The sequence below is a fragment of the Mauremys reevesii genome, linkage group 13, assembly GCF_016161935.1.
Source record: "Mauremys reevesii isolate NIE-2019 linkage group 13, ASM1616193v1, whole genome shotgun sequence".
NCBI lineage: Eukaryota > Metazoa > Chordata > Testudines > Geoemydidae > Mauremys > Mauremys reevesii.
The window spans coordinates 27,916,974-27,943,840 of NC_052635.1; the positions used below are offsets into that span (position 1 = coordinate 27,916,974).

Here is a 26,867-nt window from a genome sequence, read left to right on the forward strand (position 1 = left end):
TGCTGCTTCCCTGTGTCCATGTCTGAGGCTGGGAAAATGATCAATTTTTTTTCTCTTTTCATCATATAGCCATCCTGTTTGCAAACCCAGTGCCTTTTACAGGAACCAAAGCTGAAAGCAGAAGTACAGAGAGGAGCGTGTTCATTTAATTCCCCTTGGTCTGCAAGAATTTAACACCTGGAAAACACCCCTAAAGGACCACATGAAAAGGGATAAGTGGTGGTGTGTCCCAGCTTACCATGAACCTTTCATTATGGTCTGATCTTGTATCATGGAAACCAATAGGAGTTTTGATGTTGGTTCCAATGGGAGCAGGATCACATTAATATACAGTATCAAAGTAAGGAAGCGGCAATTATATTGACTACATCTAGGCTTTTTGAAGGGCCCCTTTGGAAGCGATTAAACTCCCAGAGCATCCTTAACATGTATGCACTTGGTGTGAACTAGTCAGAGACAGTCTGTTTTTGTCCTTAAATTATGGGCAGGGATATGGAGAGGATCTTTCTAGGTGACACAGCAGGTGACACAGTGGAATATTGCAAAGACTTCTCATTTCCTGGTCCTCAGCATTGCAAGGGACCAGTGCATTTACTTACTACCCTTGGCAGTGTATACTCAGGTGTGAAGGAACAGAGAAATTCCTGGTCAGGAATGGGGTGTGCTGCCGGAGTTGGATTGAGAAGTCTGCCCTGTAGCTACTTGATTTGGGCCTGTGACCCTCAGGCTGTATCTGAACTTACATCTGCCAGAAAGATCCCTGTTGACAGTTCAATAAAAGAATAAAATCCTGTCAAATGTATTTGACTCATTCTCAAAATGCATTTCCAGTAGAAAGCTGACACAGTCTGAATTTATGTGTGCAGTGTTGTTGTAGCCACATTGGTCCCAGGATATTAGAGAGACAAGGTGGGTGAGGTAATATCTTTTATTGGTCCAGCTTCTATTGGTGAAAGAGACAAGCGTTCGAGCTTACACAGAGCTCTGTTCAGAATAGTGTGAATTTGGCATTATTGGAGGGAGAAGACTGTCTGAAGAGGCCGGGAAATGGTCTGGGGGAGAATATGAGAGCTAAAAAAAGAGAAGACCGCATGGTATTCCATTAATGTTATTAATACCCTATCAGATTTTATGGAAAAGATGCTCTCTGTATCTGAATTTGCCACTATTTCAACCCATTTATCAAGGCTGAAATAGCTGGAGTCACTTCAGACCATATTTATTATTATTATTTGCTGAATGAATGCTGCGATTATGGGACCAAGGGGAATTAGAAGAGATAAAGTGTCATCTCTCAGTCTCTGCTCACCTTCCCCAGGGAGCAGTGGAGAGGATAGCTTCCTCTCTGTCATTCCTTATTAGATTTCCCTCTAATTTCTATTAATAGGGTTCTGAGACCTGCTGTAGCACTTGGAAATTAATCTTTTACATTTTGAATGGTGATATTTAACAACTTGTTATGATGTGCTCTGAGGGCTATTTTTCTCTTTGTGCTTCCCGCTGTGCCCTCCTTTCCTGGCTGTTGAGTTACTGGACTTTTGGAGGATGCTTCAGGGTCTTTCTGGATGTCCCCAAAATAGAGAAAAGCTGTTGTTTTTTATGACATTCTGAGCTTTGACACTTTTGTAAAGTAGCAGTTCTGGAAATAATATCATTGTGCTGACCAATTGGCTTGGTCTAATGCTGGGACATTGTTCACAGTAGCACTGGTTTTGGGCAGGATGGGGTGAAATTGTATGTGTATCAGGATGTGCTGGTCCTTTAAGGACAGGCCCAGATCTAGCACAGGCCTGTTTTCAATGTCATCTCAGATTGGTGGTTGCGACCACAAGGAATGCTGGGAAAGAGGAAGAGTATAAAGGCCATCCCCCTTTTCTACAATGGAGAAACCAGGCAAGACCTTTTGTGGGTCCTCTCTAGGGAGTGGAAGAGGAGAAGCCCTGGTAGATGCTGCTGCAGCGGTGACTGTTGGAGTCAGCAAGAGCTGAGAAGCTGGAAAAGGGGAAACTCTGGAGGGGAAAGTTGGAGTCTGTTTTGGGGATCCTGGAGGGGGCAAGAGGGCAAAGGTCCCCTCCACTTCTCCCTGCAGAAAGTGGAGAAGTGATGAAGTGTGTTCAGAACCTTAGAAGAAAGCCACTGGCCCTGATGGAGATGGGGTGAATGCCTGGAATTTGTTTTGGACTTCCATTCCTCCAGGAAAGGATGTTTTTCCCTAACTTAGAGGACTAAACTAAACTGGCTGAGAAGGTAAATCATGGATTTAGTACCATTGAAAATGGCAATAGTCACCCATTGCTTTGGCTACAGTGGGAATCCAAGCACTCCTTTGTTCAGTAGGGATGAGTTTTACCAGTTCAGAGACAATAGAAACTTTTGCATAAACCTCAGATCAAACCTGAACCCTTTGTGCTTCCAGATAGAAATACAACTTCCCATTCTTTCTGTAAGAGAGATGGTTCTTGTGCTGTCTCCTTACTGATCTAGGAGTAGAAGGAACCAGGAATCTTGAGAGCCTGTAGATTTGCAATCCAAATTTGAGGACTTAAAGCACCCACATTTCGAACAGGCCTCTGCAACTGCACCCACAACATTTTTAAGTGCCTCAGTTTGTGCAAATAACCCCTCCCCCCAATAATTGCACACACAAACACGTGTGCACAGATAAATATTGTGAATGAAAAACAGCTGAGTGCATACAGGCTTGTTTGCTTTTATGCCAATAGAAGTTTTCATGCACATATGAGGGATCTAGCATTTCAAATGGCTGCTCTTGCAAATTCTGAGGGTAGTTTCAATTTGTAACTTTGGTCCAATGGCTTAGAGAGAGCTGTTTCATTTTTGGGTCCTTCTCTGAACCCCCTCCCCAACATATAAAGTTTCACATATTAAGCTTGTCCTCACCCGTAGTGGTAATGCCTTACTCTGTGAGTTGTCCTGTTGAAAGCAACAGGGTTACTCCTGGATAAGGTGGGAGCAAGGGTGGAAGAATTTGGTAGTTAGTATTTGGAGTAGGTTACTAGATGATGTGAGCCAAATCTACTTGGTCACTTGCTAATGGTTTTGTCCTATTTTTACATGAGGCATTTGGTCCTATTCCAGATTTATACGGACTGTATTTATAACTGATTTGAACATTGCAGGGTAAAGGTTGACTCTGCAAGTAAACAGTGCTGAGAATGAAGTCCTGTGTATTGCTCAGTCCAACTCTGCCTGCCCTTTATTTTTCCATTCATTTAAATCTCTCTCCTTCTACTAGCCCAACATTTCTTCATACAAGATGAAGAAAAACAGTGACCGTGTAAACAGAGTGAACAACAATAAGGGAAAACAAGCATATATTGGGAGCCTGGAAACATACTTTCCTGCCTTCCTGTGTGGGAACAATACAAAAAGGAATAAGAATAGCAGCATTATGCCAAAGCAGGGCTGAAAAACAAGTGTACAGTCAACTAAGCTGTCTGTTCACAGAGCACAGCGACTAATTAACCTTTCAGGGAAAGTGTGAACTGAAATAAGAGGCAGTGTGTGGATCAAATGATAGTCAGAACAGCATCTCCCTAGTTTTCTTTTGTTTCTCCCCCACCCCAAATATCCAAATGTTGTTGACTCAGATGTCTTGCCCTCTGGAGCTTCCCTGTTCAGAGGTGCCCCAAAGGGAGGTGCCTAGGAGCCATAAGCAAGATCTTCAGAAATGGCTAGTTGCTTTTGGGTACCCAGCTTAAGCTATCTTAAAGGGGCTGGATTCTCCAAATGTAGCGCCACCCAACTTTGAAAAGGAAGCTCCTTTAAGGTGCCTGTCACAGGTAGCTGGTCCCTGTGAGTAGACCAGGCCCAGTGCCCAACTGAGCTAATTAAAAGGAGTAGGGATACACCTGTGTGGCTGTCAAGGCCTATCAGAGGACAGGAAGATGAGGAGTAATTGAGCTAGGCTGAGCCTGGGGAGAGGAACCACAGGTGAGTGAAGCTAATTCCAGTAGTGGGTGCCTGGAACAAACCAGTATGTGCTCAAGGAAGCAGGCCTGGGGCTGGTGCCCCAGAAGGGGAGTTGAACTGTCTGAATGAGAGTTAGCTGTGAGAAGGGAGCTGGCTGGGACTGGGAAGGAGCAGGATTACTAGAGAGCCCTGCGAGCAGAGTCCAAGAAAGCCTAGGATAAACAGTGAGCTAAAGAACTGTTTGTCTGTTATGGGTTTATGTTTGGACAAGTAAACTTACTTAAGAGTCTGAGCATGACAGTGATTGCTTGTTAAAATGGGGAGAAGCCCTATCCTGTCACAATGCCTTAATTTGGGCACCCAAAATCACTCATTAATTTTTAAAATGGCAGAATCCTAAATTTCTATTCTGTTACATCCTGGCATTGCTTTTGTTGCAGTAATGATTGGGATTCACTTGATCCATGGATCAGATGAATTATTTAAAAAAAAAAAAAAGGAGGGGGGGAATGGTTTTTTTTTTTTTTTTCTTTTGGTCAAAGTTTTAACTAATTGCCACAGACTGATCAAAACTGAGAACTTTCCCCAGCTGTACTTGGAATGCTTGTTTTTGAAGCAGGTAAATGCTACCTGTTAACATAAGCTTCCTCTGTGTTTTATACTGTAAGAAACAAAAGTGAGAAAATATCAAACATACTTTGACTTTAAAGAGGTTTGTACTGTGACCAGAAATTTGACAAAATTGGACCTTGATGGGAAGCTAGGGGAAGCAGATTCTAGTGGCAGGGCCCAGTGCTAAGAATTCCCTGCTGCTTACCTCAGACACACTGGCCTTGGCACTTGTATATCTCAGCTGTTGTAGTGGAACATGAGAGAGAGAGGGAGTTCTTTCATTTGTGTGGCTCTTAGGACTAACACTTCAGATTTCTTCTGGTACTGAACAGGTAGCCAGTGGCAAGAATGAGTATTCTGAGTGCATTATGGTCAGTCCCACTCAAAGTTCAGTTCTATGTCCTGCACCAGCTGGAGCTTACCGTCTCCAAGGACCATTCCATTATAGTAACCCAGTCTGCAGGCAAAAAAAGCTGAATGACTGGTAAGGGCCACATCTCAGAGAAAGTCAGTCCTCTGGAAAGCTACAGATGGAAGAAAGCACTAAACCTTATTGACAATCATGAGTAAAGCCCCAAAGAGTCATGAGATGTGCTTAAAATAAACCTTTCATCTGCTTTCTGGTTTTTGAGTGTGTAGGGTGCACTTGGGCCACGTGTTTCTTTTCTCTGCAATTTGGCGAACTAAGAAACTTTTAAAATGACAGCTGAGATTCTCACTTACCTGCCTGAATCTGGGAGCTGGGGCGTATAAGACACACCATAGTATCACAGGACTCGTGAGAATTGGGAACTCTGACTCTGGGCTGTTTGTTACTATCTACATGAGTAGGTGCAGTCAGGGATCCATTAGGATCCGAAGACTGAGCCATTAAAATGGATGCTTACACCAAGAACATTCTCTCCTTAAATGATTTACTTAGGTAAACCAAAACTGAGGAGAGTATAAACTCTGTGCAAGAGAGCTGGAATGAGTGTTAGATGATAAATGGGTGGCACTGAGGCTCCTTGTTAAAGTGTACAGCAGCCTTCTCATTAATGCTATTGGTGACGGAGACTCTCACTTATACTACCAATGAAATTAGACCATAGGAGGCATCCACAACCAGCAATTTCACAAACTTTCTATCCTGAAGAAAAATCTTTCCCCCTCCTTTTTGTTGACCTGCAGCCTTTACATATATTTGAGCTTGGTTAGCTACTCACAGTTCATTCCTATATGAAAGTGGCTTCCAGTTTTATTAACAATTAAGATTCTCCACCTCATTCCTTCTGAAAATCCCTGGCAAAGGGGTTCTTTAGCATGTAGCAAATGACTCCTGGTTGGAGACACTATAAATGATACTTGATAATTAGCAAACCAAACATCTCCCAGAAGTCGGATGCTGCTATTCTGTGTATTACATCTCAGCTGGGCATTGCTGATTAAACTGCACCTAGGAAGAAAAACAGCCACAATAAGGCTGCCACCATCCAGTGCTGAGATTCAGTGATAGAAAACCACAGGGAGCTCACTTAAAGGAACGGGCCTATTTTATTTATTTTTTTATTTATTTTTTTAAAAAGGCCATATCCAAACTGTGGTTGAACTTGCTAACAGAGTTTGTTAGGGGTATGAAAAGGGTAGGTGTTTGGGCCAGATGTTCAGGTGCTTCTTCTGTTTTTACTCCATTTTGCTGAGTCTTTAAACAAGACCTCAGGGATGTGGACCATTGTACTGGGTTTTTAACAGGTGTTTTTCTTTTTAAAGCCTTTGGAAGCCATTTATGGAGAGCTGGTCTTCTGGTATTTCAATTCCAGATGGTGGAAGTACTGTGAAACCGAGATATTTCGGTTGTAGAAGCTCACAAATGGCCTCCTTAGTCAGGACTAGAATGAGGCAACATGTTGCCCTGTGCACACAACATGGGGACACCTGTGTTCTGCTTCATTATTGTGGCTCCCCCTCACCTTCACCTGGAGTGGCAGTGGTATAGGGCCCCCTTCTCTCCAGGAATGCCAGCAACTGCCACTGTCCCTTCAGTAGCAAGGGGGCTCCCGTCTTCCAAAGAAGGGGGCCCTCCAGTACTTACCCTAGCAGCCAGGTTGTATCAGCTTGGGTGAGTGAGCCAGGCCCACTGTAGTCTTCACTTCCTGCTATACATGGTCCTTTGCAGGGGTGGTGTTAGCAGACCCCTCAGAGCAGTTGTAACCTACACACCTCCTGGGTGTGGTGTTCTGTCCTAGCTAGTGGCATTGAGACCACTTAGAGAGATTGAATTTGCTCTACAGCCTTAGCTAAGAGGCAAATGGCTTTTAGCTCATGCTGTAGAGGCTCATGCATAGAGATCCCAGGTTCGATCCCACCTGCCGACGACCAGGGTCTGTCAGTGTTACAAGTGTCCCATAGGCTGTAGAGCAGACTCATTAATCTCTATCTCCATCTCTCTCAAATGTTCTCAGTGCCACTAGATGGGACAGAACACCACACCCAGGAGGTGTGTGGGTTACACAGGTCCTGCAATGACCACCTTACTGAGATACCTGGGGCAAGTCACATCTCAGAGCCTATTTTTTTGCAGACTTAGTCCAGTAGTGCTGCTTTAGTTATGATCGGTTCTAGTTTTAAAGCCTCCTTGGCAATTGAATTTTTTAAATGAATGCTGGAATTCTGAGGTGATCACTTGGTTCCAGGAGCTGGGGCTCTTGGCACCGCCTATATTGCCTTTACTTCAATCTGGCTCTGTCTTGTGAGAAAACAAAAGTATAAATGCCCAGAAGTGTCTTGAGGCTGTTTCCTGAGGATCTTTAATGGATTAAATATGGTTGCAGCTAGCCTGTTTCTAACACTGTTGCCCAGATCACTGTGGAGAGCGATTTCTTTCTTAAGAACCCTGTTATGATCATATTCTAGAACCATGCTGTCAACAAACAGTTTAGCCATGGTGGCTAATCTGGTTTAACCACAGTGTGGACAGGGAGTGTTTTAAGTACCAAAACTTCCACAGAATATCAAAGTTCTCTTAGATGTGTCAAGGACACATATAGGAATAAAAAAATAGCCTTGTTAAAGGATTAAATTCTCTGCAAGGCAGTAGCCCTGATCCATTTCAAAGAACCAACTTGAACACTTTTTATGGTTCAGAGACTTGTTTCCAATTTTGGTTTAAAGCTGTGATGAGAAGTGGAAGTGCCAAAAAAATCTCATCAGAAAGTATTTCCAGCCCAGCTTTGCAGCTGTAAAAGGGTCACATACTTTTGGATGAGGTTCAAATAAACATCCAAACTTTTAAAATCCTTAAATGAACTAAAGCTGAGTTCCTAACCCTTTGAGATTCCCCTCTGTCCTTAGTTATTAAACCTTAGGACATGGGATACAAAGAGCAGATGACTCAAAATGTTTTCATTGTTTCCTGTTCTAACTTCCCTGAATTTTCCCAACACTAACAGGTGTGTGGGTGACTCCTTCCAAATGCTCTCGACTAAGCGCCTCTGCCTGATCCTTACTTCATATTACTATTGGAGGCATGCTTCTCTAAAACCGGAGAAAGAGAAACTTACTTTATAAGCAAGCCCAATATTAAACATAAGTATTGCATTCTCCAGCATTATTTATAATACAATAGCATCACTATAATATAGCACACGCAGTCTTGCATTGCCCTATTTAACCCTTTTACTGCCGAGCATGTCGTCTTCAGCAAGTTCAAACAGAACAAGTCCCACTCATTTGGATGTAATTTCAAGATGTGCCTACCGGGTACACTGGACTGGAGAAACTCATTCCTTGGACAAAACTTTGTACATCACTTGGCATGGAAGAGGTTAAATTGTAACAATCTATTATAACAGCAATTTAAATAGATTTGCTTGTCTACACAGGGAAACTGACTGGCATAGCTATAGAGGAATACATTATTTCTGCTCTAGCTTTTCTAGAATAATTCTGTGTGGGCTCTCAATTATGGAATAAAAGTAACTTTATTCTGGAATAGTTACTCCGCTTCCAAAGCACAGTAATTATTCTAGAAGAAAGTCACTTTTATTCTGGAATAGTGTTCACATGCCAGAGTTATGCTGGCATAGCTATAGTCTAATAATTACTTGTTATAGCCATGCTGATCAATTTCCCTGTGTACAGAAGCCCATAATCTTTGTATTTACAGCACAAAACTATTATTCTTCTAAAAGATCTGCAATTGCAATACTGCAGCTTCTATCCTTCCAAACTGAAGTAAAATCTGTAGTTTAATGTTCATTTTAATTTTTTAAATTAGCATTCTCAGGCTGTGTGCTCTGTATTTAACAAATGCACACTAGGAAACATTCTGTGGTGGTTATAATATAATTATTTTAGTTCTAATAGATTACTGCATCTTTTTTTCTTGAGTTCTTGCAGAGTTCAAAAGGGAGCTAGCAGAATCTTTTTGTGAATTCATCTAAATAATTAACAAAAAATTGCAGTGTTTTTTACCAACTCTTCTTGCAATTAGAGTTAGTAGAAAATGTTCCAGCCACACTGTTTGGATAGAATTTTTTATTTTATTTTTTTTGACTTGGCAAACCATATTTTCCACACTCATTTTTTGTGTCAAGCAGACACCTTTTAATTTTTGTCAAAACCAAATAACTATAAAGCAAAAACTTTTCAGTTTTCATCCAAAAACTGAAGCACTGATTTGGATAAACCACCAAGGTGCTTCCTGGGAGATGTAGTTCAATTACCTCATGTCTCTGTTCCCCTCAATGGGCTGGGGTCCTCAGCTGGAGTTCATCTACCATGATGGATTGTGGCATGACACTCACACGATACACCTCTTCCCCTCACTAAGAGGGAAGCAATAGTGCATCATGGGGGACACAGTCCTATCAGGGATCCCGGCCTATGGAGGATAATGGGAATTGGGTGCACTGCAGTGGCGTTTCCAAGTCAAACTATTCCATTTTTATTTTAACTTTTTTTATTAAAAAGTCAAATTTTTCCACAGGGCAGAGGGAATCCCATTTGCTGACTAGTTGTACTTACAACATGTCTAACTTGTACAATTGCAAATAATTACATAGTGGCATTTCTAGTTGCCCAAAACCTATAAGAAAGAAGCAATTCATGTTAGTAAGAGTGAGTGGCTGGACCCATTCTGTATTGCTGACAAGTGGTCCTTAAGCATATCCTGATCCAGTATAACTGATAAGTTAAAGTTCTTAGGAGTCGGTTCACTTGCTGCCATACGCATTGAAAATCTGAAATTTAGAGATCTCTGATATTAAGAATATTACTTATATTTGTGCATTGAGAAGGAACTGACGTACAGGCAAGTCTTATCATATGCGGGGGTTCCGTTCTGCGGTTATCGCGTAAAGCGAAAACCGTGTATACTGAAAATTATATCTCCAAGCCCTTGAAATCCTGCCCGCAGCTCCGGCGGCAGGGCTACGGTGGCATTTAATGGGCTTCTCTGGGCTCCCACCGCCGTGGAGAGCCCAGAGGAGCCTTTTAAATGCCGCCCCGGCCTGGCCGCCGGGGCTGCGGGCAGGATTTAAAGGGCTCCACCGGCCTTCCCACTGTCGCAGGGAGCCTGGAGGAGCCCTTTAAATCCCGCCCGCAGCTTTGGCAGCCGGGCTGGGGCTGGCATTTAAAGGGCCCGGAGCTCCACGGTGGCTGGAGCCTCGGTCCCTTTAGTTCGCCCCAGGGGCTACCAGCCACCTCTGTAGCTGGGAGGCCCCTGGGTGATTTAAAGGCCCTGGGACTCCCAGCCACAACTGGTGCCCCAGGACCTTTAAATCTTGAGGCCATGCCTCTTCCACTTGAGGCCACGCCCCCCCCGGACTCCGGCCCTTCAGCGTAAAGCTGCAGTCGCGCATGTTAAATGCACGTAAGTTGCGACAGACCTGTATTATGCTTAAAAGTGTCATTTTAATGCAGGAAGTTGGTATTTTGCTGGTATTGTTGATGCAGCATTTTACCTTTGCCAGGGAGTATGGTGCAAAGCATAGCGTTCTGGAGTAGGAGTCAGGAGATTTGAATTTCCTGTTCCTGATTCTGCAATGGAACTGCTGTATGACACTTAACATCTCTGTGCCTCGATTTCCCCATTTGTAAAATCAGGGCAATATATATTGGGCTTACTTTTGTAAAGCAGGCCTTAACATAATGATGATCGTTACGTGTTATATGAAATATGACTCAACAATACAAATGTTGTATAGAGTTATCCAAGCTAAAATAGACAGGCCCACTTAATATCACTCATGCATATTAAATGCTCAGCTTTATCGTCAGTAACCCTCTATGCCCTGAAGGCACTAATGATTGCAGTGCCTTCCTTATAAGGGACATATATTGTTATAATGTGAAAAATAGGAGTTACTAACTGAAGGCTCTGGGCTGTGATTTTTAAGAGGTTTTGTTGAGACTCTTGGTTTTAAGTAAAGAATGTAGTCTGGAAGAATACATTTCTGTTCTTTTTAAAGCCCACACTTTCTGCATGCCAGGTAGGCTAAATTGAAACTATAGGTAAATAGTGGCTTTTGTTAGCTGTTTGGCTGGGAGTGGACCTAATATTAAGAGTTTTCAGCAGTTTTGTTTTTCTAAGCAAAATAACAAAACACCCACAGTCTGGTAAAACACAGTGCAAGTCTAATGAGTGAATATCCTTTGTGCATATGAGTTTACTAGAATTATGCTATATGATACCATTGACATGATTCCAAGACAAGGCTCAGAGAGGTCTCAATAAAGTGCTGGGATCTGCCGTTGCCTAGAGAGGATGTTTCATTATTATTTATTTTTACGTTGTATAAAGCTGGGAAAGCCTGTTACCGTTACAGCTGAGCAACTAGTGGATTTTTCTGTTATGATACAGAACACAAAAATCTGGGAGAAAGGATCTGGTTTGAGTCAAACAAACCATTTTTCCCCATTTTTTTTTAAAGGAAAAAACTAAAACTAAAATTCCCCCCTCCATCCCTCCGATGAACCTATTTGTCAAATTTTCCCCAAATTCACAGATAATTTTAGGGCACTGAAAAATTGATTTTTTTTTAATTTGAAAAATCTGTCTTTTTTGCTCAGAACCATTTACCCCTCCATTATGCTACAGTTACCCTCCCTGATCTTAAGCCTTGTCTAAACAAGAAAGCTACACCGGTTTAACTTAGCCAAACCAGTGCCAAAGGCTGAACTCTTATTTTAGTTTAAACAAGGTTTATTTTGCAAAATTGCAAAATAAGTATCCACATAGGAGTTTGTACTGATTTAAATCACACAAGTTAAACCAGTGCAACTTTCTCTTGTAGGCCTCTGACCCTACACACTCAAACACAAGGACTGCTCTCTGCTAGCGACTACCGGGGTACAAGTCACCCTAAAAGGAGTGAGTGGGGAAGGGAAATGAGATGGGACCACAGCCCCAGCACTCTCCATACTGACTGGCAATGGTGTTTGGCCTTGGAGCAGATGTATGGTCCCGTCCCCCCCCATCTGCCCCGAGGAGTGAAGCCCCGGTAGGGGTAAATGCTCCCCTTCATCCTTGGGATGTGTAGGAGACTTCTTGTCTCCTAGAGGCAATTTCTGCTAAGGTACCTTATTAGTTCCATTTTTTAAAAAAGCTTTCATTTATCTATTTTATTATAGGGAGAGGAATGTTGCCAGGGGGAATAGCAGCAGGAAGGTGAGAGTAAATGGGAGCAAAGGAGTAGGTTGGGGAAAGAGGCGGGGAAGGAAGGGAATAGAACTGAGAGGGAAGACAGAAAAAGGGGAGGGGCAGTTGGTAAGGAGCACAGAGAGCACGTGAGTCTCAATAGGTCATGACCCTGCACCTGTTGTGGTCCCATCACCTTGGGGCACTGCCTTGTCATATGCAACAAAGCTGGGTCTCCCCAGCTGCCCTACCAGCTGGGCTTGCAGAGAAGGGGGAAGGTCTGTAGAACACCGAGCCTGTCTTCTAGACTTCAAGATGGTACTGCACGTATGTTATGGTTCGAGCCCCTTGTGGCAATCCCCCAAGAAGGATGTGTAGTGTTGCAAGTCAGTGGTTAAATGTCTGCCCCAGATCCTTTCATAAGGCACAGATTTTTAACAGTTAATCTTTAATCTTTGGAACAACTCCAAGGCCTGTGGAGGAGTCTCTATCATGGGGAAATTTTTCAATCAAAACTGGATGGTTTTTCTAAAAGAGCTGCTCTAGTTCAAATAGGAATAAAATCAGGGAAGCCCTATGTCCTGTTATGGAGGAGGTCAGATAGGACTGTTGTGATGGTCTAATCTGGCCTTAAAATCTATGTGGTGTGGCCACTATGTGCTAAACCGCTGCCTTTAAGCTGGCACAGCTGATCATGGGACGATCATCCCAGTGTCAGGATCCTTCACGTAGAGCAGCCTAGACTTCTTCCCCGCCCCCCACATTTATGCGGCCAGTGTATGGAGCATGGCTGGGGCTGTTCAGTAGCTTGGAGCCACTGGCAATTGGCACAACCTGGAGAATTGTGTAGGCCGCTTCCAGTTACACTATAGAATGAGCCCAGCACACAGCTCACCTAGCAACAACAGGCCACCCTGGTAGCCTTATACGTCCATGAGGCGCGCTTCTCCTCCACTGCTGAACCTTTTGGGCATTTGGGATCATTTTCCCCTGTCCTTCAACTCAGGTACATTGTATGTATTTTTCTTCTTTGACTGGTTCAGGGAGAAAACAAACAGTGGAGTCCAAAAGAGACAAGGCTCTCTAATCTCTCATAAAAAGGCTGTGGAAATTTGAAAGGAAAGGAAGATGATGGTATCGCCTGCACTGAGACGGTAATTATGGGTTCCGGGAGGAAGTGTATAAAGCCTTATTGAGTGGAGATAACTGAAGCGGCTGGAGGGGCCTGTGCTGTGTGAGGAAAAGGCTGGAGGAAACCCTTATCAGACCTGTTATCCTGTCTCTGTCATTCCCAAACAGATTAATGAGCTCCAGGATGCCCTTGTCCGTGTTCAGACTGGGCTCTGTTTATCCCGAAATAGAAGGGCCCGTCTCGTGCCAGAGTGTCATATTCCCAGGCTAGCAGCACCATTGTGTTTTATTACCCCATTGTATTCAGGGGTTACATCCAAACTTTTCCTCTTAGATCCTTAATCGCTGTTTTGATGGATGGGTTCCATGAGACAGTGGCTGCCATAGATCACGTGTATAGATCCAAACAGTTGCTAAATGCTAGCAGAGGCTAGTCCTATTCCTCCCCATTGTGCTCCCTCTGGGCAAAACTAGCACTGATGATGGTTCTACACTTCCTGATGTCTGGGATGAAGGAGAGGATGTGGCCACACCCCCCTTCCTCTCCCCCAGCTCTGGTTAAGAGTGCTGGGCTCGCCTGGGAGAAGCATGCTTTGCCCAGTATCCCCATGATGGACCTGGAGACAATGGCAGGTAAGTTCACATGTTCAGGAATGTCCCCTGCCCTCTTTGGGTCCAGCTCAGACAGCTGTCCCTGCAGGAGATAAAATGATATGTGGGCTGCAATACAGAGCCTAGTAGAAGCATGACAAGTCAGTGATTATTTTACCCCCCTCCCCCATCTTTCAGTTCCCTCTGAAGCTCCTGGATGCTGTGCCGTTTTCCCCAGTTCAATCCTGGGGAATTATCCATATCTCTGACAAGAGACTAGGTTACTAATGCACCAACACAGCTGTTTTGACACTTTTGATGAATAGCATTCAATACTATTAATTGGAACAATTGCTTTTCATTTAACTAAATCACTAGAATTGCTAAACCAAATTGAAACGGAATGTAATTTTGCCTTGCTCTCCTTTAATATGGGCCTCTAAATGTCTTCTCCCTGAAGAATTAGTAACTTAATCACCTAGCAGTGATAACTGTTTCATAGCCCTCAGCTGGAAGGCTTTCCTGCTAAGCAGCACTGCATGGGAGTAGAGTGTTAAAAGGGACCAAATCCCATCTCTTTCCTTTCTCCCCTCTCTGCTGTAATATTAATCATATTAAAAATGATTCTCCCCCTCTCTCTGTTTCAGCCACATCTTTACAGATCATAATTTCACTCCCACCCCCACTTTGTATCAATCACTCAGTATGTCTAACAGAGTGCATGATGATTATATCTGTCCATTATGTTAAAGATGGCTTTTTGCTTCCATTGATTGGGGAATGAGCTCTTGTTCGTTTTTTTTTAACGAGTTCATCATACATTGCACACAACACAAACACAATTGTAATTATTATACTAAGTCCAAACTGATGTTAAGCCTAAAGTGGGCCTCAAAGAAGGTGAGCATTCCATTGCCTCTTTGTCTGTTAAAAAGATTGAGCCACACGCTTCAATGATCTGAAATTTTCCATTGTTACTACTGAGAGGAAGTCTCCTTTTTCAGAATGTTAAACACCCTGATTGCTTCCTTCAAGTTCTCAGATATTAGTCTTACAAGTTTTTTTTATGCACGTTCGCTAGCCCAGACATCACCTACATGTCCGTCCTCTGCTGGAGCTGATGATAATAATAAAAAAACACTAGCTTGACATAAAAAAAAGTGATTTATGGTGGATGAATAGAATTTTGCAAGGCTGAGTGATTATAAAGTATTTATGTTGCATTGTAAATTACTTGGGGCTTTACAAACAGACAAGGCACATTTCCTGCTCAGAAGATTTGATAATCAAAATAAGACTAGATTTGGGAGACTGGGACTGGTAGGAATTATTGAGGAGACCGCGTGCCAACACTTGGCACTTGCACAGTGTTATAAAACAAACATGAATGGATTGAGCCTCCCACCATCCCTCTGAGTGAGGTATTCTCCCCCATTTTATATATGGGGAAACAGAGTCACTGAGTTCAAGTCCCTTGCTGGAGATGACAGTAAATCAGTAGAAGTGAGCTGTAGCTCACGAAAGCTCATGCTGAAATAAATTTGTTAGTCTCTAAGGTGCCACAAGTACTCCTGTTCTTTTTTTAGTAAATCAGTGGCGGCACCAAAATTAAAACTCAGATGTTTCTGACTCCCAGATCTGTGCTCTTTCCTCTAAATTGCACTATTTTTCCTACCAACCCTGGAGTCAGTGGCTGCTCCATGAGCTTGGCAGATTCCCTCTGGGTAGGAACAGAACCAGGGAGGGGTACAAGGCTGGACTCTAATTGCTGAAATTAAGTAGCTCTGAGTTCCAGTTAATAGTAATGTTCTGCAAGAATGGCATATAATAGTGCATTTATTGCTAGCAAAAGGGGCCAGACCACCCTAGAGACCTCTTTATCCACATAACCGTTACAGCAGAAGCACGAGTTTCCCCACACTGCCCCACATCTGATTTCTAGGGACGCACAGTAATTCATTCTCCAAGTCCAATTCTTTTTTGGCCTCTGATGCTGCCAGTTAAACCTGTTGATAGTTTTTATGATATTGAGTTCTGCCAATAGAAATTTGACTATATGAAATGTGTCTGTTAGACTATCATCTCCAGATGATTTTTGGTTGCTGCCAACTTGGGCTGGCTTTGAACAATTGGGCTGGCTGTGTAAAAGCAAGCACCTGAGCCATCTAGACCTTACTGGAAGGATATACTAATAGTGTCCTCTGATACTGCATGGCCCCCAGGTCCATCACTTCATGAGCCTCTGAACTAGCTTACTACTGTACACTGGGCTCATCTCTTTAAAAGGGTTATTGTTACAAGCCTGCCAGTTCTGTAAGCAAACTGCTTTCTGGCGTGCAGTTACTCTGTTCAAGTCTGCTCTTGGGGTTTTGCCAGAATTTCCATTCCAGACTCTTATCCCATTTATTGACAATAATTTGACTCTCTTAAGAGCGGTGGGGATCCCTCAAGGGTTCAAAGCCACTGGTGTCGGAGAAGGTGATTTTCTGCACCTTAACAGTGCATTTGAAATGGTATGTATTTAGGGCATATCATGGTCCCACTGTAGCCAACAATTGAGTTGTTCATTGCAATCAATCTGACAGATATAGACCATTATATTTATGAATTACCCAGTGATAAGACATTTTCCACATGTTTAATTTGTGAATGTTTGAACCATTTATGTGAATAAATTTTAATTTGGGGATTGCTCCCAAAGCGATTGCTCTGATTAGTCACTGTTAATCCAGCCTTCTAGCCAGTTATTTACTTGACCATCATCACTGCATGTGGATAGTTACTATTTGTGCCATATGACTGATTCACCCAAGTCACGAGGTATTGTTGCTGTTCCCTGATTGGATTATGTAAATTTTTATAAAACATGGCATCTCTTATCTGTTCAGAACTTACCTGTGAATGTGTGTAATAAATTGTATGATGAATCTACTGGGTGACTGATTAAAAGGGCTTCCTAATGCCCATAAGAACACTACCCATACAAATATTCAATGCAATTAAATAATGGCAGCCCTTGTAATGCTTTTGCTTTCCTTGAATATTCCTGTGAATGAAACTTGCTCACCCCAACGTTGGTCAAAAAGACAATAGATGAGGTCATGGATACCAGTGAGGCAAATCAATGGGGAAAGGTCTAGAGAAATATCTGTCACTTCAGATGCTTATCTGGGCCAAACTTCAGTTCTGAGATTCGTCTGTTAGTGGTGATGTATTTTGGGTTTGTTTTATTTTGAGTTAGAGCTGGATGAACAGCTCATACTTTCCATGGATATGCACTCAAATTAAATTAATTTATAATTACCTTTGTGCCCGCTGAACTGAATTGTGTATGCAAATTAGGTACAGAATTGCCCATCCAACAAGTCTAAAAATAGGTAAAGTACCCTCCCTCCTGTTAATAAAAATTCTCTTTCCCGCCCTTTCTGTGATGCACATACCTGCATGGGGTGTGTGTGCGCATGCATACATACTCATCTACCCTATGGCACTATACATTATGCCAGGGTTCCAAGAGCTACCTTAAAGAGGGAGTCATAACTAGAGGTGACTTAAGGAGAAAGCCTTTTGGATCTGGACATCCCCAGTGAATATAGCAGTCACCAACACACATTCTCTTTGAATCTCAGCCACTCACCTCCCAAGATATTTCTAACCACAGGTTAGTTCAGATCAGCATCTGGGAGAGGGAGGGAGAGGATGATAAAGCAAAGGATGAAATCCGGTGACTAGAAATGTGGGCTCCATTTTAGCAGCAGAGGGCTGGAGCGGTGCAGCTTGCAAGATGAGCACTCTGTGAATTGAGGGCATCATGGGAGAAGTAAATCTGCTTCCTGCAACACAGACTGAGCACTGGCCCAAAGACCCCGGGTAAATAAGAATCAAACTTCACTACAGGACATTTATATGGTTGTGATTTATCGGTGCTCTCAAACCCTTTGAACCTTTGCAGTCCATTGGGAGAAATGGTGTGTTAGAAGGGTTTAAATAAATAAATAAAGAATAGAAAGAAATACATGCCTATAGCTACAGGAAAAAACTTATTGTGCCATTTGTTCCAAAAGCCTTGACATGTTCAGGTTTTTTCCTGAATTTGATTTTTTTTTATAGAATTTTGGTCAGTCAGCCAGCACTGTAGGAAATAAAACAACTGTTTGACAGATTCTTGCTTCTCAGTCCCTTTCCCAGCACCGCACTCCCCTCCCCCCAGTAAAGAGAACTTAACTGCAGGATCCTGACGGGAAAAATCAAACAAACCGGCCGAGCGTAGCTGAGGACTAATAGAAAACTACTTGGATCTCATGGTCCTGCCAGTGTAAGTTTAACACACACCGTTGTTCCTTCACCACATGTCAGATTTCTTTTTCTGTTCTCTGCATCGTGTAGTGTGTCTTTGATTCATGCTCATGTGACCAGTTGCTGGCTCTGACTGCCTGGGAAGGAGCAGGTACCTCTTTTTTTTTTTTTTTTTTTTTTTTTTTGCATAGTTTTTCTAACCCTCAGTATGCCTCTCTATCCCCGAGTCAAAATGGGCCTTACAATTCAAATTACATACTCATGTTTTTCATACACCAGAGCCACCTGTATCTTCAATCTGAGTGAATTCTTGAGTTAGATTAAGGGAAACAACAAAACAAGGAGAATCAAAAGTGGTCTAAATTTTGCTCCATTGAAGTCAATGGCAAAACTTCTTCTGACTTGACTGGAGCCAGGATTTCACCCTCACAGTACAGTGTGCGTCTCCTTTGTAACATACTGCATCAGGTATTCCTTACAAAATGTCAGCTGCCTCTGCAGATGGGCTGCATCAAAATTTAAAGGTAGAATATAGAGAAAACATCCTATCAGTTGCAAAGCTACATATACCCACTATTATAATCATTTTACGTTTTGCCCATTGACTTGTGGGTGATTAGATCATAACACTCCACGTGCACTCACCTGCCTGAGTATGAAAAAGTCATGTGATCTATATATGTCTTTGGCATTATTATTAGAGTTGGTGGAACCTTTTTAATTCAGTTTTTTTCCCCATCGAAAATGACTTTTGGATCCGAATGAATATGTTCACTGAATGTTCATTTTGGCTGAATTTTTTATTTTTTGGCAATTTTTCTAAAGATTTTCTCATCTCATTTTGCTGGTTAAAAAAAAAAAACCAAACCCTTCACCTTCTCTCTCCTTTTTATCCTGCCTTTTTATGCAGCCCCCCCTCCCCTCCCCCCCCGCCCAACCAAAATTTTTATTAAACAAAAAATTACAGGGACATTTGAATGAAAATAGTATTTCTCTAGAAACTTTTCATTAAATACCCTTTTCCAGCTGACTCTAAATACATTCCTATGTTTTGGGTCTGCAGTTTGTTATGCCTGTGTAAATCAGCAATAACTTCAATTGAATTCAATGGGATTACACACTGCTGTAAGACCTGTGTAAGAGAGATTGAGTGTGCATGTGTTGGTCCCTTTGAGGGGTCGCATAAGTGGGGCAGGGGGCAGCAATCTTGTACAGAGTGGACTCCATGCAAGTCCTTGTCTCTTGGTTTCCTCCCCCCTTCTCCCCACCTCTCCAGGAAACCTGATACTATGTTTTGGTGTCAGCAAAACTCCTCTAAAGTTTGCAGGAAGTTAAGGATGAGCCAAGGCTCTTGGGATTGATCTGTGTGACATGGTTACTGTAACTTAATTCTCCTAGGTTATTTCCAACATCTGTAGTCAATGAGCTGAGGGGAGCAAAAATGAAAGTCACTCTGCCCACTGTATAACCCTAGGGTACACTCAATGTGCTATGGGTATATCCCATGAGAGAATAAATGCCATGCCTGGGGCTGGGATGTAAATATAACAGTGGGGGGTCCCTTGGCATAGTCATCCTGCTATACATGTGTATAGCTGCTTCCATGCGTCCTGCTTGGCAGGTCGCTGTGCTGGGATCCTTCTCCTGCAGCTACCACTGCCCCTTGTCCAGTTTTTACTTCCAGGCCCTACACTGCCTGGCTTTCTCTCCATAGTCAGCTCCTAAGTGGCCACCTCTATCCATAGGCGGCAGGTTTGTATAATTTTTGGTGGGGCCCAAAATGGTGGTGCCCCCCCGCTCCCGCCCTGTAAGCCGATATAAAATGAAGCTACAACGCATCAGTGCCACAAGATTACAAGGGTCAATTAAAAGTGGAAAGTCAGAAGCAGCACTTGCCTACTTCAATATACAGTATTATATTTTGTTGCACCTGTTGTGATGAAGTGGAATGTTCTTAATATTTTCTCTGAATACTGTGTGGGTGCCTCAGTTTCCCCTGCAAGATGTCAACTGAAGGTGTTGGGGACAAAGAGATCAGGTGGCCTCTCTGTCCGGAAGAGACATAGAGGCCAGAGGAGGGAGTGTCAGTTTGGAGCTGGCTGGGGAAATGGGGAGAGACCCAGAACTTGGTTCTGGGCTCCCCACCCCCCAAGATGGACCTGACAGAGGGGTTCTGTTTTCTGTACCAACAAGCTCTGTTTAAACTGTGTTCCCGTCATCTAATAAACCTTCTGTTTTACTGTCTGGCTGAGAGTCACATCTGACTGCAGAGTTGGGGTGCAGGGACCTCTGGTTGCCCCAGGACCAGCCTGGGCAGACTCGCTGTGGAAAATGCATGATGTGGAAGGGCTGAATGCTCCGAGGTCAGACCCGGGAAGGTGTAAGCTTCTTGCCCTGGAGACAGTATGCTCCAAGAGAGGAGGCTCCCCCAGAGTCCTGACTGGCTTTGTATGGAGTTGTTCCAAAGCATCACAGCATCCCCTTCCACACCGTGCACTTCCCAGAAGTCCGCACAGGCACTGACACTCCCTCCTCCGGCCTTTGTCTCTTTTCCAGGCATTAGGCCACCCGATCTCTCTGTTCTCCAACACCTTCAGTTGGCACCTTGCAGGGGAAACTGATTTGGGAGAAATGAAGTAAAAGCTGCCCAAACCGAGCTTGAGCACACCTGAATTTTGAGGTGTTCAAATCTGGAAGGCAGGTGCTGGGGGTGGGAGAGGGCTGTGGGCTCCATGGGGCAGCAACTGTCTGGAGCTGCATGGAACCAGACATGCTGGTCTGAGTGGCACAGTAAGCAGTTTGGGGGTTGGAGAAGAGGTAGGGGGTTCCAGGGGGCAGTCAAGGGACAAGGAGCAGGGTGGGTTGGATGGGGCAGAGGTTCGGAGGGGCAGTCAGGGGACAGGCAGCAATTGGATAGGCATGGGAGTCCAGGAGATTTATCAGGGGACAAGTAGGAGGGTCCTGGGGGGAAGTTGGGTGGGGTCTCAGGAGGGGGCAGTTGGGGACAAGGAGAAGGGAGGCTTAGATAGGGGCTGAGGTCCCAAGGGGCAGTTAGGGGCAGGGGTCTCGGGAGGGGGTAATCGGGGACAAGGACCAGTGCTGCTTAGATAGGGGGTGGGGTCCTGGGGGCAGTTGGGGCAGGGGTCTGGGGAGGGGCAATCAGCGGCAGGGGCTGGGATTCAAAGGGCTCTGGGCTGCCTGCAGCGCGGGAGCCCAGAGCCCTCTGATTCCCGGCCGCGGCTGGGATTTAAAGGGCTCTGGGCTCCCCGCCGCAGCCGGCAGCCCAGAGCCCTCTGATTCCCGGCCGCGGCTGGGATTTAAAAGGCTCTGGGCTCACAGCGGCTGCCGGCAGCCCAGAGCAGGGAGAAACCTAGCTCCAAATATTGCTGGAGCAGAGCCCCTGACTGTGAATATTCCTGGGGCTAAAGCCCCAGGAGCCCATATAAGTTGGCGCCCATGCCTCTATCCTGCTGCTTCTGAGCTCATGCAGCTCCTGGCTCCCTGGACCCTGTCCTCAGGGTGTCACATCCTTTTTCCTGTTGTCTCAGCATTATGGAGCCTCTACTCTCTGGTTAATGCAGTGTGTTCCACTGGCCAAATCCTTTCCCTCAGTCTCAGCTGGGGTTCACCACAGTATTTTCACATGTAGTTGGGGAGCCATTTAAGCTTGGGAACATATAGCTAAAACGTCCAGACATTTGTGGCGATGGTAATATATAGTGAGAGGTGCTCCTCATGCCTAAATGGGTAAGCATGACAGTAGATCTGTAATAGGTTGGAGAGCTGGTTAAAATGCTTCAACTTGTCTTTCTCTGGTCAGTTTCCTGATCAAATCTCTCTCTCCCAGTTTCAGTCATTTTATTGAAATTAGTGTGGACTGTGCAATCAAATCTGGGTCTCGGTGGAGCTGGTGGTGTCATGCAAAGGACAGGAATAATAGGGTTATTGCATGTTGTGTAGAGCAGGACTCCGCTGCCCTGGGGAAGGGGTGTGTGTGGATGAGAGAGAGCCTTGCCCTGCTCCAGTGCCATTAGTCTATAATTTCTGAAAGAGAGAGACCCTCCTTTGGTGTGTCATTCTGCAGCATATCCCGTTCTCCACAGAACAAGAGAATGTGAGCTGGCAGTTAATGAGAAATGCCGGAAACTGTGTCCCAGGAGATGATTAAACCCCAGGAGCCAATTAAAAGGAGTGTAATTGTCCCTGCTGTGCAAGTTGTTAAACAAGCTAGAGGTTATTGTCCTTCTAGTCAATGTACTGGAACAGACCAAGAAAAACCTACCAGGAAATCACTGCTAGTGCAGTTTTGCTTGGCCTAAAGCATCTCTTAGAGAAGTTCAGGAGCTGTACAGAAAGTAGGAGGCTAACATGGCCTTGTGTCTGATTTTTGAGAGGTAAGTACTTAAAGCAGAGAGTGAAGTTTGAAAAACCTCTCATGGGCCTGAAAACTGAGCTGCCTCAATGTGAGTACAAAGGCCATGTATCTTTCTATGCATCTGAACAGCATGGTCACTCACCACGCTGGAGGATAGGCACCTGGCTGTTCCCATGTATTTTCACTTTGTGGAATGCTAGTGAAGCACTAGGAAACCCTGATGCTTAGGTGGCATGAGCAGTAGAGGAGGCTGGTGTCCAAGATTAACTCTGTTTTCATCCAGACTCTTGGGAGAACTTTAATTCTACTTTATCTCTAGCTTTTTCAGTAATCAGCGGCTGTAAATTATTCTTATCGGCACTTGGAGTGTCCACAGACGTAGAGTGTGATTGTTTAACAGAAATTTGAGATGATCAATCATTTTTTATTTATTGGCTCTGGATTTATCACAAACAATTGAGTGCTCAATGTTTTTGGTATGAGCAATATTGGATTATTCTGTTTGGTCAAAACATTTTCCTATTCCCTTATTGGATAGGTCTGCAAATGTAATGATTCCTTCCCCCACACACCCCAGTCTTCAGCCAATATAGAACCTGAGCGCTTCAGCACCAAAAAACATGTGTATCTACCATTTGAGCTGAACTCTTAGCAGACTCTCACCTCCTTGTGTATACCAGCCACCAGAGGGCAACACGGCACACTTAGCTTGGTTTTGTAAATACTTGCTCATGCAACACAAATATTTCTACCAGTTGAATTCTATGGGATAAATATTCAGGGAAAGCAACTCCCCAAAGGGGGAACACAAGCACATGGGGAATGAATTTACTTAAAAAACTAAGTGTGAATAGGTGGAACATCTTCTTCCTCTAGTGGAGACTCTAGATAGTTTTGCAAGATGGATGCAACCTGTTGGATCAGACATGACACTTGGAATAAGATGCTGGGCCTAGTTCTGTAGCCACCCCGTGAACAGAATTCCCACTGGGATAGAGTAGCTACAGTATTTTGATATACCATAGTTTGTGGGCTGGAGTCAGCTTGGTGTTGGGGGGAGGAAATCCTTGTTAGGCTGTGCACTGAAGCTTCAGTCTGTAATTAGGAAAATGGGTAAAAATTCATTTTAAAGATAAAGAAAAACCTTCAAAGGGGAAAAGGGGCACACAAGAGCAAAAATTATCACACTAGGCCAAATTTAGCTTTGGGGTAAGCAGATGCAATTCTACTGATTTCAAAGGTTGATTTGCTGTATTGTACTTTTCTAGCTTCCCTGGGGTGGGACAGGGAGAGATCTTGTTGGAGAATCCTCATGGATCAGCTTCCAATTCAAGGTCATCGCTCTGTCTCCTGTGCTTTTGTTTGCCATTATTTCAGGCGATAGATGCACTATTAACTAGGAGCAATGACAGAGTTTGGAATGATAGGGGAACTGAGGCATATTCAACACACTGCCATGCAGCTAACTCATGCTAATGTTCAATAATCCAATCCCGCTGCTACTGTCTAATGGTTGTGGGCTTGATAGAGCGCCTCATTGAACTGGTGTGTTCATATGGGCCTCCCCATCCGTCCTTCATGAATTTTTATTAAACAAAACTGTAAGTGGATTGATTTTGTACTCCTTTATTGCATTTTTATTTAATTCCTTTTAATGGTGGAAGCTCCAACATGTTATTTCAGTGTAAATCATGCCAGGGCAACATGCCAAAAAAACAAAGAAACCCAGAAAGACTCTAGGATCATACTTACATCCAGTGTAAATTTCACTCCTATAATCTTTATTAGCAGAGATTCATTGATTATTTATTTATTTATTTTATTATGTTAGGTCAGACCCTAAAAGCTCTTCTTTTAAATAAGGGAGGACAGGCTTTTATTTTCCTTGCAATCTATAAGAGATGTAGTTTGGGTCAATGAGGCCAGGCTTTTTCTGCCTGTAGTTCACAAGGACCAATGAGAACCAAAGGAAACATGGATGTTACTGGTTTCTTCATCAAAAGTCGTAGCTGGATTTGGGGCAGCAAGAAGGGTACAGAAGAGCAATGAGTAGAATCAGGACTGTCAAGCTGTCTACAGTAGCTCACAAATGTGAGTACGAACCTCAGGGCAGGTGTTTACAAACCAGGCACAACCCCAAATGGGTTGTGTGTTCTACACTTAGATTTCACCAACCAAGTATCAAGTGTGAACTCCCCAAGCACTGTGAGAGCCTTAACAGGGAGTCACAGACAGTCCCCTTGGGTATTCCATTCTATCTTGCCACCTAGGCAAGCTTGCCTTTGTGATAGATGGCCTCTTACACCAAAAATCACAACCATACTCAGGTAACTCCCAGTCCCGAAGGACCAGTCACCTCATCCGGCTCAGTTGTACCTCAAATCTCATACCAAAGACAACACTTTTAGCCAATCCAAGAATAAGCTATCTAAAGATTTATTAAGTAGGAAAAAGATATGTTATTTACAAGGTTAAAGCAGGAAAATATACAAAAGACTTAGGGTTCAAAGCATCCAATAGAAGCTGCTGTAATAAGCAAGCTCAATAAATCCTCTAGGACTAACCCAGGCCAAACAGCTGGGGATCTCTTGCTTATGCTCAGGAATCTTTTCCCCCTCAGAGTTCAAGCAGAATAGAGAGAACAATTTCTTCTTGACAAGGAATTTTTATTCCTTTTCCCCAGAGTTCAAGCTTGATGGTCTGCTCTTCATGGCTGCAGAGGAGCAATAAGCAATGTCTTTGTTCTTTGATGTTTCACAGTGGCTCATTTGGTTTCAATGGGCCTTCTTGGTGGGCAGGACCTAGCACCTTCTGTAGCAAGCCAGCATTTCTACATTAATGTTCCTTTCCTGTTTGATGACTTACACGATTACAGAGGATTACAATGCCAACACTTAATATAACCTTATAACGTGGGGAACAGATGTTATAATATTAGTACTGGCAGCATCCTACAAGCATTTCCTTAAGTCTAAATGCTAAACACATTCTTATACACTTAACATCTATTTTAACAAAAGTCACTTACAGGTGAGCCAGACTGGTTTTTACTTATGCATTTGTCAGGGTTCAGGGAGGCCTAGGGACCTTGGCATGAGCTGGCACCTTGTCTGCCAGTGTTACAGGGACAATTCCCCCCGCCCCCAGTTTGGTCACTTAATGCTGAGTGGAAGTTTCTGTGCCACTTCTAAGTAGGGCATGCCATCCTCGAGTTGGCCTACATGCCTTCTCCTCATTCACGATACTTCCTACAACCTGTTACAGGAGCATTATCTGTATTTATGTGTAAAGAGTTAGCAGGTAAGCAAGGTGCCAGTAGATGTCACTCAAGAGTATGTAGCACAGTTCCAGTGTACAGTACTGTAAGATCAATAAGACTTCTGGGGTAGTGCAAATGGCTTCCTTTGAGCAGCTCCTTACATCAACTCTTAATAAAAACTTTCTCTACAACTGTTTTGTGTAGTGCCCAGTATGATAGGCCCCATTCTTGGTTGGCCTCTAGGTGCTACCTTAATGCAAATAATAATTAAACAGGGGAGAACCCCTTTCCTCACCATGCTGTGCACTAGTTTTTGCTGAGTTACCATGCTGTATGCTCCACTCAGTGTCTTGTTGTCCTAGTATGTCCTGTCCATTCTTGGTCTGGAAGCTCTTTAAGGAAGGGTTCATATAATTTCTCCGTGTTGTGAGGTGCCCAGTATGCTTTTAGGAGATTGTAGCAAAAGTAAAATGCAACTAAAGAATGTTTTCAGAAATTCTTTTTGTCTGAGGTAGGCCCTGAAATGGGATCTACAAAAGGGCAAACCCTTACACCTCTGTAGATTGCTGTTGACTTCAGTGAGACTCCACATGGCCATAAGTGTTCACACTTTCTGCATCCTCTTGCAGGGTTGGAGGTCTTAACTTCCGCAGTGGACTTCTCATATGTGTCCCCCCCCCCCCCCAAAAAAAGACAATTCCTATGCTGCTCCTTGGGATTCTTGTGTTACTTCTGAAATATCAGTCTTTGAAAGGAGAGCAAGCAAATTCTGTAGCATTAGGTTGTCACAAATGCTGCTGTATTAGGGTGTTGCACCAAAGCTGTAGTGTTGTTCACCACCTAAAGATTTAATGTAACCAGAATTTCCAGGCTAAGCAATAATACAAGGCAAGGAAATATTGGTTATAGCTCACATACCTACTGTTCAGATTCTCGTCCAACCCATAACTTGAAGATGATGGGTTGTTTACTCATTTGAACTGGGAACTAGGAAACAAGACTGGCTTGTTTGAACCAATATGGAACCTCCACCTGAAGGTGAAATGTAGTTG

General features: G+C 43.6%; 1 long non-coding RNA gene across 4 annotated transcripts in view; it reads left to right on the top strand.

Annotated features, from left to right (window-relative positions):
- Positions 1 to 26,867, top strand: part of LOC120381277 — a 301,408-nt gene that overhangs the window by 115,245 nt on the left and 159,296 nt on the right. The window contains exons 1-2 of one of the 4 annotated variants that reach the window (XR_005587992.1): positions 4,015 to 4,157; positions 13,207 to 13,317. The exons of 1 other annotated variant lie outside the window; for it this stretch is intronic. This is a non-coding gene — a long non-coding RNA (uncharacterized LOC120381277). Of the gene's footprint in view, positions 1 to 3,901; positions 3,955 to 4,014; positions 4,158 to 13,206; positions 13,318 to 26,867 lie in introns of those variants that run through there. 2 more of the 4 variants (XR_005587995.1, XR_005587993.1) reach the window with 2 other exon arrangements.